This window comes from Pezoporus flaviventris, unplaced genomic scaffold (genome assembly GCF_033815535.1).
Source record: "Pezoporus flaviventris isolate CSIRO_AGI_PZ_B2104156 unplaced genomic scaffold, CSIRO_AGI_Pfla_v1 ptg000031l, whole genome shotgun sequence".
In the NCBI taxonomy this organism is placed as follows: Eukaryota; Metazoa; Chordata; class Aves; order Psittaciformes; family Psittacidae; genus Pezoporus; species Pezoporus flaviventris.
The window spans coordinates 65,828,516-65,839,575 of NW_026892579.1; the positions used below are offsets into that span (position 1 = coordinate 65,828,516).

The following is an 11,060-nucleotide window of genomic DNA, read 5'->3' on the forward strand; positions in this document are numbered from 1 at the left end:
TTACATATACCTGGGCAGTATTCTGTTCTCTTAATGTATTCTGTGTACACATTTAGCCTCCCATTGCAAGCATTCTGGTAAGTTTAGTAATCAAATATTCATATACTCAGGAAAGTGACTTTTTCTCAGATTTTTACTTTGTGCTGTCCTCCTATCAGCCAGCCCAAGGTTTTGTTTTATTTGGGGGAGTTCTGGGGCTTTTGTTTGTTTAACTCAGAGGAAAGACCTGCAGAAAAGTCAGCTTGATTTTGCAGTAAAGGAGCTGGAGTAGCACTCAGGACTTAGGACTTGTTTCAGGTTCTTATTGTTGCCATAAGCTAATTTCATAGGCTAATCCTTGTGCCTCAGTTTCCCAGCTAGTGGTAATACATTACTATTGTGAGTAAGATGAAGATATATTCAGTATTAACCAGCTGTTCTCAGACTGGGAAGGGGTGGTTTTAGAGAAAGCTGTCATTGTAAGTGGCCTGTTGGGAATCCACGCATCTCTCATAGGCCTAATTGTGATGCCTGTTGCCCAGGGGAAGAAACTCTCCTTTTCCTCCCACACCAGCACAAATAGCTGTTTGGAAAGCTCTTGATAACATCACTAAAGGAAAAGGATCTAGGGAGCTTCAGCTTTGAAAGCCAAGTAGACAACATGAAGACAAGGTCCTACAACCTTGGCCTCCATTGCCACACTTCAAAAAAGGCAATAAATACTCTTTCTGACTAAGTATGCTTCCTATGGTGCAGCTAAGTATCCTTCCCAGTTGCATAATGGTTAACTGAGCCCTAAGAATGTGCTTGATATATTATTATAGCCCTGATGTAGCCATCAGAGAGTACCAGGCAAACAGCATGTACTTAAAACCGTGCTGTTCTCATGCCCTTCCATGGGATATTTTAGTCTATTTTTTTACTACCTTTGCAGGTTGTCTCTTTTGAAAAGTGATTTCACAGAAACATTCTCTAATCTACAATTGAGACAATCTGTACGTTAAAGGCTATGTTAAAGCAGGCCCTTTTTCTGAGGCTAAAGCCCCCCAAGTAATAAGATGTATATTTATGTAACAAGAGGTCAGCTTTATGAGAAATGCTGTTGTGGCTTGTAATTTCAGATGAAATGGTCCAGCGCTGGGATAAGAAGTGCTGGATGCTGACATGTAGTGATGTGCAAACCCCCCTGTCTGAGATGAGTATATCTCTAACTTTGCTCTAATTATCAATCACTTGATTCATGTCAGAGCACTCACATTTAAATCAAGTTTTTGTGCTATTTAGACAGGTACTCTGTAAACACAGGGAGAAGAGGTGGTTTCTGGAACGAACAGGAACGCTGCCTGAATGGCTGCTTGAGTCCATGTTCTGTCTGAATAAATTAAAAGCAAGAGTCTTTCATGCTAAATTTGTATGGCCCTCTGCACAAATTGCCCAATTTATTTGGGTGGCGAGACGTTTTGGGACACAGGGGTTGATCAAATGCATTCAATAGGACCCTGCAAGTTGAATTTAAGTATAAAATGAAATTCCCTGTGTGTTGGTTTTGATGTTCTTAATTTAGTCCCTGGTGGACGGTAGTCTGCATTACAAAACCTTCACACATAATTTGGCACAGTTTGGGTGATTTGCAGTCTCTTCCCTCACTCTCTCTGCATAGGATGCCTTGAGCAGAGCCTGCATGGAGGCTGGGTGACCTCTCCTCTCTCAGGAGGGTGGTCTCTTCAGGTCGCTGTTCAGGTCAGTTCTGCAGCAGGGTAAGGAAGCTTTGACTGCTGCTTCTTCACTTGTGTGGGTAAACAGAGGACTTCAGTATCCAGCGCTACCAGTCCTTAACCTTCAAAAGCTAAGCAGTCACCAAGGGGGATGGGGAAGAAATGCTAAGAGAAAGTGCAGAGCAAAGAATGTAAAGAATTTTGCTTATCTGTGACAAGTTTCTAAGCATGTTTGATTATGGTAATAAGGATATGTCGTTAACAAAGGATTTTGAAGGCATGTACACCATTGATAATCAGCCCTGGCCAAAGTACAGCGAACATTTAAAACTTGATATGGGCTCTTCTTCGATGGGATGTGTTTGAAATACAGCAGCACTTTAGTGTGAATGTGGAATTTCACTTGATGTACAAGGGTGGGGGTGTGGCAGCTAAGGAAGGAGCTGTATCTACCAAAGATAAAGTCCCCATCACAGGCAAGAGATGACTGTAAAACACTCACAATTCCCAATCCTTAAAACGCTCCGTAATTGCAAATATGCTCATTGTTTTAACTTACCTCTGCCAGTGCTGTGCTGAATTAGTCCCTGAATGGGATCAAGGGAAGAGGAGAGGAAAGGAAGGATGGGAAAGAGAAACAGAAGAAAGCAAGATAGCCAGAGAAAAGGGAAGGGTGGAGGCAGTTAAGCATAATTGCCCTATGGCTTCATGTGGAATTGTAAAAGCTCTTGAACATCCTTGCTGAACCAGCCACAAGATCATTCTCCACATCTCTGATGCATGGGAGGCTTCTAGTCTGGTGCTGTGGGGGGAAAAAGGGAAAGAAATGGTTCAGGAGGAATTTACCTCCTCTGTTTGGATGCTTTCTAGTGTGTGTCTTGCCTGGAAACTGTCCCGGTGAATGTCTCCCCCCCACTAGCTTCTGTGCTGGTCCCCCATGTTAGGTCCTTTGGCTGTCTCCTCTGCATCCAGCTCTCCACTTGTGGGATGGGAGATCCACCACCTCTGTGGTCACCCCCTTTCTTTGATCTGTTTAGCTCTGTAGCAGCTGTTCCCACCAACAAGCAATCCATGGGAATTTACTCTTGCTCCACCTGGAGTATTCCTATTTTTGCCTCCTTATCTCCTAATGAGTTTATAATCTAGAACAGAACAGTAGCCCTGCTGTTTTCCAGACTCCTTGTCAGATAATGTCACTATCAGACACATTCAGGTGACACACAAGCCACTTCTGGCCCCATGTGGGCTCCTGAGTGGGTGCTTTTTTGAGGAGGAATGGACTTGAACAGAAACTGTGAAGGCAAATGGAAGAAGAATGAAAACCACCCATGAATGGGACTCTTCAGGTGTGTTCCAGGTATAGTATTTGGGTGCTGGCTGCCCAACCCTAAACGTGGTGGATATAACTCAGTATTTCTTCTCCTAGTGCCTTTGGGTTGAAGAAAGCCTTTTAATATCCACACACCTCTAATAAACTAAAGCTGTAACGAGGCTCTTTCTATTTGTATTGCTCTTTTGTTGTCTCCTATGCACATTTACCATTGATTTTTGCCAAATTCCCCTATACTGTAACTATGCAGTTATAAACTGTTGTTATTGAGGGGGACCAAGGAGAGAAGGGATAGCCATAAAATCACTGGCTGCAAACTAACACTGCAGCTCTATTTGGGTGTTTGTCATCAACACTTGGGGATTATTGCATACAAGATTCCTAAACATCAGCCAGCCACTGACTGCTTTCTCAGCCACGTCAGACAAAAAAGTTATTTATTTATGGGGGTTTTAATGGTAAGGAATTAATATTCTGAATCATTGATATCTTTATTGTGCAATTTGCTGCCATTAAATTACTTCTTTTCTCTCAGAGTTGCCTTCTATGAGACATGAGAGGGTCGGTCTGTGTGCCTGATGTCATCTTTCAGGATGCATGGAAAACAAGGGAAACTCTCTGGAGCTTTCCTAAGTTGGGACATCCCCTCAGGTCTGAGGAGGGAGGGGGGCACTTGCTAACGTGGGCAGGAACTGAGGGAAGCACAAGCACAGAGCTGAAGCTTTGCAAGCTCTAGAAACTCTAAAGCAAATGGCTTCGTTTGGCTTGAGCCTGTGCAACAGCCAGCTACAACCGAATGCTTTATTGCCGTCTGGAAGTGTTTATTTTCTGAACATAAATTCAAGGGACAGATTCAAGGCATGTCAAGAAATAAAGCATATCATCATGTGAGCTAAGCTGACAAGGACAATTTACTGTACCCTGCATTCGTTCTGGGCCAATCGGAAGAGAAGAGGCTATTAACATCCTGAAATTCCCGCTGTTCGGCTCTCCCTGTCCCTTCACTGAACTCGGGAATGGCATGTATTAACCCCTTGAAGGCCTCCAGTGCACGGTGCACATCCAAAGAAGGGACACTTGTTCAGGCCTGGTAGACATATGCAGTGTGTCCAGCTCTTATTGACAGCAGCAGCAAACCGCTTTAAGAGCCATGACACGGCTTGCGCTGTCTGGAGGCCCATCACAGGGTTAACATCTTTCCTAGAGGCAGTTTCTGTGCTGTAGATGAGCACTGACTTACCCTGTTTAAATACGAGAGTTCACTGGTCAGCTTGACCTTGAATTCTCTTGCAAAGACAGGAACAAGTTGACATACTGTTCGTGTTTCCAGTGCCTGCAAAGTTCAGGGAATACAATGCAACTGCAGCTCACATGCCGTGAGCATCACTTAGAGAAGAGAAGGGAAAGTTCATTTCCTACTTTTTAAATCCTGCCAGCACAAAAAGTAACAAAACCAGAAGAGAGTCAGGAGGTAAAGCACAAAGGGCACAACAGCAGATATTGCAGAGGAAAGGTGCCATTCATAGGCCGGAACGTGTTATAATAAGATCCACAAGCAAAAGTCCACAGAGGACTGTTTGCATAGCAGCATTACAATATCTACATGTGTAAATAGAGCGAACAGACCTTAAATCCACGTTGCAGCAGTGACTGTTTGGTCTTTTACCTGCAGCCACACTGCTTGAAGTATTCCTCCTGACTTCATGAATGCCCTTGCGTAGGACAGCACCATCAGCCCTATTCGAACATTACAGCTGAGGGAAACGTATTCTTCCAGCTCTGAATATGCATATTCTGTATATAGCACTGCAGAAAGGCAGTGCAGTTAACTGGTCTCCAGCTCTTTCTTTTCATCCTGTCCCTTCTTTACATGGCAAAGGGAACAGTTTCAGCACAACAGCTCCTCTCTGCCTCTTGTTCCCAGTGAAAAGCACAGCTCTGCCCTCTCTCCAGCCCCTGCATGAGAAAATGCAAGCTGATGGAGCACATGGGGAAAGGGAAGCCTGAGAAGAAATCTCCCTATCGTCTTTACTAGGTCTTCTTTTAAAGCATGGCTGGCTCACGTGTATTCTGGGGAGGCTGAAGGCACAGCACACCCAGGCAGCCACAAACCTATAGAGGCAAGAGCAGAACCAGGAGCAGACGCCGGAGCCTGGGTCGCTGTCGGCCCCGCGTAAGGCTTCTCTATTTGTTTATCACTGTGCCTGAGAACACATGGAGTAAATCCACACATATTAAAAACACACACACTCCCCCCGCTGTTCGGTCCCCTTTTTCATCTGGGCCTTAGTCATCCCTCTGTGTTTTGGCACGGAGTCATGCAGCAGGCTCTGCCTAGCATATTGGCATAATGTTCACAGCTGTAATCAAAACATTTTTCCTCCTATCTTCTCCCAAATCACTTGGGGTCTCCTTCTCCCACTGAGGAGCCTGTCTCATTCATCCCCTGGCTACTACACATGGTTTAAGTATTGCAACATTCAGTCCTAGACCAGAATAATATAAGAGCCACAAAGAGTCATTTATCTGGCATGACATATTTTATGCTCTTGTGTAAGTTTTCCTAAGGAACTTCTGAATGTCCTACTGGGTGACTGTAAAGGCACCAAGGACTCAAAGTCATGGGCAGCATCTTTATTACAAGCCCTAAAACACTCAGCACAAAGACAAAGCTGAGTGAATTTAACTTTTCTGATCTTTAGATACTACATTGTCTCACCAAAGTCCTTCCAAAGAGCCCTTTAAGAGCAAAGCAGTTTGGGGCTGAAAGGATCCTGGCACCAAATTGACCTTAATCTTCTATTACTATACAAATGTTTCTGTGCTTTAAAAATGCACTGCCTATTTCTTACTCTGAGAGTACCCTAATCTCAAATTAGCCTTCTGAGCGTAGGTCGGGAGTGCAGGAGTGCAGTTCTTACTGGTTCAATTAAAGGAAATAACACAAAATCACACAGGCTATTGCAGAAGTCTTTGTCAACAACTTCCTCAATACTCAGAGGCTGCTATACAGCCAGATAACATTGTTATTAGAAACACATTAGTGTGAGAGATTTTATATATTTATATATAGAGATATATGGCTAATAGATACATTCATCTTATAGCTACCACAGTAAAAGTCTTGGGCCAGTGCTTCTGATTCATTATTAACACTTGTTTTCATGTTCTGTTCCTTTGGTGTGTTTACAGCTTAGCCTTGCACTTGCTGTGTGTTTTCCAAAATGCTTGCACGTAACAAAGCTCTGATAACTACAAAGCCGTCGTACTATTACTCACCAATGCCCTTAAAAATGATGCAAAGTGAAGTATGATGTACCAGTACATACTTTGGAGTTAGGGAACTAGCAGGTATGTGGGGAAGGCACGTTGTGTGAACAGTTGATACACTGGGGATAATGCATTCGTGTAAAAATCCTCTTTTTAAAGTGATTTTCCTTTCTTTCCTTCGGGTTTTTTTTGTTTGTGTCCTTGTGCTTGAACATTTGACCCTGGGGGAGTAGGATGGAAGGATTGTTTAAACACCAGAGAACTGTTTATTTCAATTTTCTCCCTCTTTTTCTCTCTCCCCCCCCCCCCCCCCCTTTTCAGCTCTCTTTACAGGTAAATCACTCGTGATATGGGAGAGTCTCAGAAAGTTCAGAGGTTTGGGGCAGGAAACGCCTCCCCTCCCCCTGAAGTTTGGATTCTGAGCTAAATTTATCTGAATGCTGTCATTTCCCTGCTTTTCCTTCTCTACCTCCTTCACCACATTCCTCTTTCTCCCTCCCCATTCCCAGACACCCAGATCTTATCCTTTCCTTGACCTGCAGCTCCCCCTCCCTAGCCTTCCACAGCTCCAAAATGTCCAGAGGCCACGGCTGAAGGTGCTAGTTTCTCCTGTTGTTTCTTTTATTCCTGGGCTCTACCATAGCAAGAAATGCTCTGTAATCCTTTGCCTGCAGATTCTGTCTCTGCACACATATGTTAGAAGTAGATTCAGTGGCCCCTAAGATGAAAAGGCAGCAGTGGTGTCCAGAAGGGGCTTGCTGTGTGCGAGCACGCACTGGTGATGCAGCAAAAAGCCCATATAGGTACAAGCCATTGCAATTTGTTTTGAGTAAAAGGATTCTGAAATAGGTGTGAAAGTTGGGCCGAACTTCCAGCCTGCTTCTGTTTTCCCTGATGCATTCTACTCATGTGCATCACTTATCACTATCTCGAACAGGTCTGTCCTGGGGTATGGACTACACAGAGTTCAACAAGATCCCCCTCTTCTTTAATTTCCTTTATTCCTTATATATGATAGCCTTGCACTGTGGCTATTCTAGTTTTCCACAGAAGTGGCAGGCAGCCAAAGACTGGAATCATTATTTGCAAACTCTAAAAATAGAGTCAAGATTTATAGGAAGAAAACAGATACGTCTTGTTATAAAACCATGAACAAGGATTGGCACTAATAGAACGGTTTATTCCTTTTTGATATTGCTTATTGTAAATCGCACTCTTTTGGGGAGATACACTAGATAGTAACTGTACAGAAACATTTCCTTTACTTGAAAGTGCAGTTTATTTGTTGCAAAGACTCGATTATTCAAAGGAAGCAATAAGAGACGAGGTAGCTCCTTGGAACTTTGTGTATGGTTGGGGTGGATAGTTTGTTTAACAAAATAAGTATTAGTGGTCTTCTTCTGCAGGTCACTGCTGATAAAACATGCAGTGGGTCTCTTTGCCCAGCAAAAAGATGCCCCATGAGTTGCACTTCTGATTAATATTGCTTGATATTATAAAACATGAACATCGCCCCCCTGACCTAACTCATCTTCATAACACTCCGCACACGGTCTCCTTCCTCATGGGCTCTGGGGGGCAGCAACAAAGGGGGAAAAATAAAGAGGAAGGGGGGAAGCCTAGGGAAAGAGAGGGAGAGACTTTCACAAAGAGTTAAAACGGCCTGATGAAATCCTTACAATGTACACCATATGGCTTGACATTTACCAGATTAGTTAAACATTTCTACTGGGGATAAATATTCCTGCACATCGATGTAAAGAAATTGCATGAGACAAGGGCACATACAGCATATTTATGCCATGGAGTAATCTCTTCTATTTTTTTCCCTTTTCCTTTTTTCCCTCCCCTCCCCTTTGCCTGCAGAACTCAGGTTACTGAGCATGTAAGGTCCAAGAGAACTAAACCCGAATGAACCCCCACTCCTGTGCGCTCCCAAGCTGCTTGTCAATGTGACTGCAAACGCAATCCCCCTCCCAACGCCACCCCAAACACACTCAAAACTCTCACCCAGAAAAGTTTCGAATGAGCAATCTTGCTATAAAATCCCCCAACAACTCTATGGAGAGGCTAAAACATTAAAGTTTGTCACAGTCTATTTCAGGATTCGGGCTGCCTGTGGAGAGATGACTGTGATGGCTGCCAAACTGATTCAAGGCGGGTTGATGCAGAGGAGGTGACTGCTGGTGCCCGTGTCTGGTGTAGACTACTCTGCTCCTTGGTGAACAGCCCTAAAGCCATAGATTTCATTTGATCTTTGCAAAGGCTAACATTTGTCTGCTGTCATTTTAGTAAGATTGATGACAGGCTGGGGTAGGCGAGGAGGAGGGGGAGTGCAATGGGAGGAAGGCTGGTCCCCACAGCCCCTATGGCTGTGGCCAAGCCTGCCTGGAGTCACTGGCCCAGACCCTCTGGTGGGCTGCAGCAGTGGTGAGGAGTCGCTCCTGCACCACTCCAGCAGTAATTGTGCTGGGTTCTTGCAGCAGATCGCAGGAACCTGGAGACATAAAGGCACCATTCTGCACCTTATATATCTTAATAGATTATCCGCGTCACAAGCAACACAGAGCAAAATGTTATGACAACCATAAGAATGTAGTTTACTGTGGCTTAATGTGGCTGGGCAGTGCAGGGTAAAGCTATCAAAAAATGCTTGTATTTTTTGTATAGTTCTGAGAGAAACTAAGTGATGTGGACATGCAGCTATTTTTATACGAAAGCCTGACTTTTGGCAAACTCTTTCCAGGCTATAGCAGAAAATGCTTACTCTTTGTATTAGTAGTAGTATCACGGTGCCAAACTGAAAATCATATGCTTTCCCACTTGGAATTTTTCTCACAAGCTGATGTCTGAGTTGATGTAATAGGGGAATCTTCTACAAAGGACGCATGCCCCAAACGGGGCAGCCAGTTGCTGGCTGCAGCATGCAATACGCCCCGGAAAAGAAATAGCTTTCATTTTTGGGCAGGATGAAGTCCATGTATCGTTTTCCATGAATGAATGAGTGAATGAATGACTATCAGGGCTGAAATTTGATCTTACTGAAAAATCCCAGCGATTCTGGTTCCACAAGGCGCATGTGTGCACACAAGAGGGATCTGGGCGCTTCTGGGTAAGCAGTGCAGCTCACTAGGGGAAGAAGGTGTAGGGATAGGGTTACTGCCCTCGTGGATTAGGAAGCCAGAAATGTACCTGCCCATCTTAAACATTAGATTGGAAAACACTGAGGTAAGGGCTGGAAGAAGCCCTAGACCCTCTTTGGGAGCTGGAGGGGAGACGGGTGCAGGAGCAGGTAACGTTAACAAGCTGGAATTCAAAATATGCCCGACCTAAAGCCCCAGGCTGGGACATGTCCGGGCTTGGTGGAAGGCTCAGCTCCAGCCCCTCCTGCTGAGATGTACAGTACTGAGACTGATTCCGTGTGGATTTTAACCACGCAGTGTCCCATCAGGACAAAAAAGACATCGCGTGAGGATGGGATTTCAGCTGCAGCCAGGGAAAAATTCAGTGTAGAGTATGAAAACAAGCTGTATGCTGCTTGTTCTTGGAGGTCAGAGATGAACAAATGGGAGAGCTGGCAAGGGCCCCACATGAACTTTGCACTTGTGCGATTGCGGGTGGCTGAATTGATAAAGAGTGAGCCAGAGAGATAAATACACATACAGAGAAAAATAAGAACAGATAATGAAGTTGCAGTATATTTCCTCCTAGTGATGAAAGGCTAAGAATGAGTTACAGATCTTTCCTTACGATAAGAACAGATAATTCTTTCCAAAATCATTTATCTATAAGATACTGAGGTATTGTTTAGGTCTGCATTAGTATTAATCTAGCTCTTTGCTTCTCCATCCCAGTCCTTCCACAGGTGAAAACATGCTGGTAGGGACCCTAAAGGTTTCACATGCACGTGGATGCATTTCATCCTGTGGATGAGGTATTAGTTTTTATTGTAGGCAGTTGAGAAGAAAAGGGGCATGTTTATCCAAGTATCTCAGGTAAACCTGACATGTCTATTTATGCATTACCAGAGTTTAAATCTTCATTTGCTCAGGTCCTTAATGTACGAGGAGCAGTTGCTGTAAGTGCTACAAGATCTGTTTACTGCTCTGGGATATAATTAACTTTAAAGAAAATGAAAAGAAAGAAAGGAAAAGCTGATGCCTGTATGAAGAAAACAACCCCATCTGACAACTTTGATGTAAGAAGAGCCTTCTCCCTTTGACTGCTCCGGAGATGCTGCCTCATCAGGTGGGTGTGCTCAGCCCTTTCATCCCCGCAGGCAGGGCTAGATAACATTTACATGTCTCAGAGATATGACATGTGTACGGTACATGTGTGTGAGGGCGGGTAGCCCAGGCTTGAAAAGAGTATGCAGGATAAAGCAGTGTGGCTGATTAAAGTGGGAAAGCAGTGGGAAAGATTAAAGTACTTGATTTTCATAGAATCACAGACTAGTTTGGGTTGGAAGGGACCTTAAATCTCATTCAGCTCCAACCCCTGCCATGGGCAGGGACACCTTCCACTAGAGCAGCTTGCTCCAAGCCCCATCCAACCTGGCCATGGACACTGCGAGGGATGGGGCAGCCACAGCTTCTCTGGGCACCCTGTGCCAGCACCTCAGCACCCTCACAGGGAAGAACTTCTTATTATCTTATCTCAGTCTCCCCTCTTTCATCTGAAAGCCATTTCCCCCTCTCTTGTCTTACATCTAGAAAAATGTGTTTCACATGATTAGAAACAGCATTATTATTATTATTAATTATTAT

At 44.2% G+C, this 11,060-nt stretch overlaps 1 long non-coding RNA gene across 2 annotated transcripts in view; it reads left to right on the forward strand.

Moving 5' to 3' along the window:
• The window catches only part of LOC133273324 (uncharacterized), a 67,432-nt gene extending 56,894 nt beyond the window's left edge, over positions 1–10,538 (forward strand). The window contains exons 3-5 of one of the 2 annotated variants that reach the window (XR_009744737.1): positions 1,101–3,051; positions 3,560–3,657; positions 10,346–10,538. This is a non-coding gene — a long non-coding RNA (uncharacterized LOC133273324). Of the gene's footprint in view, positions 1–1,100; positions 3,052–3,559; positions 3,658–8,398; positions 8,659–10,345 lie in introns of those variants that run through there. The other variant, XR_009744738.1, reaches the window with a different exon arrangement.
• The last annotated feature ends 522 nt before the right edge of the window (positions 10,539–11,060 follow it).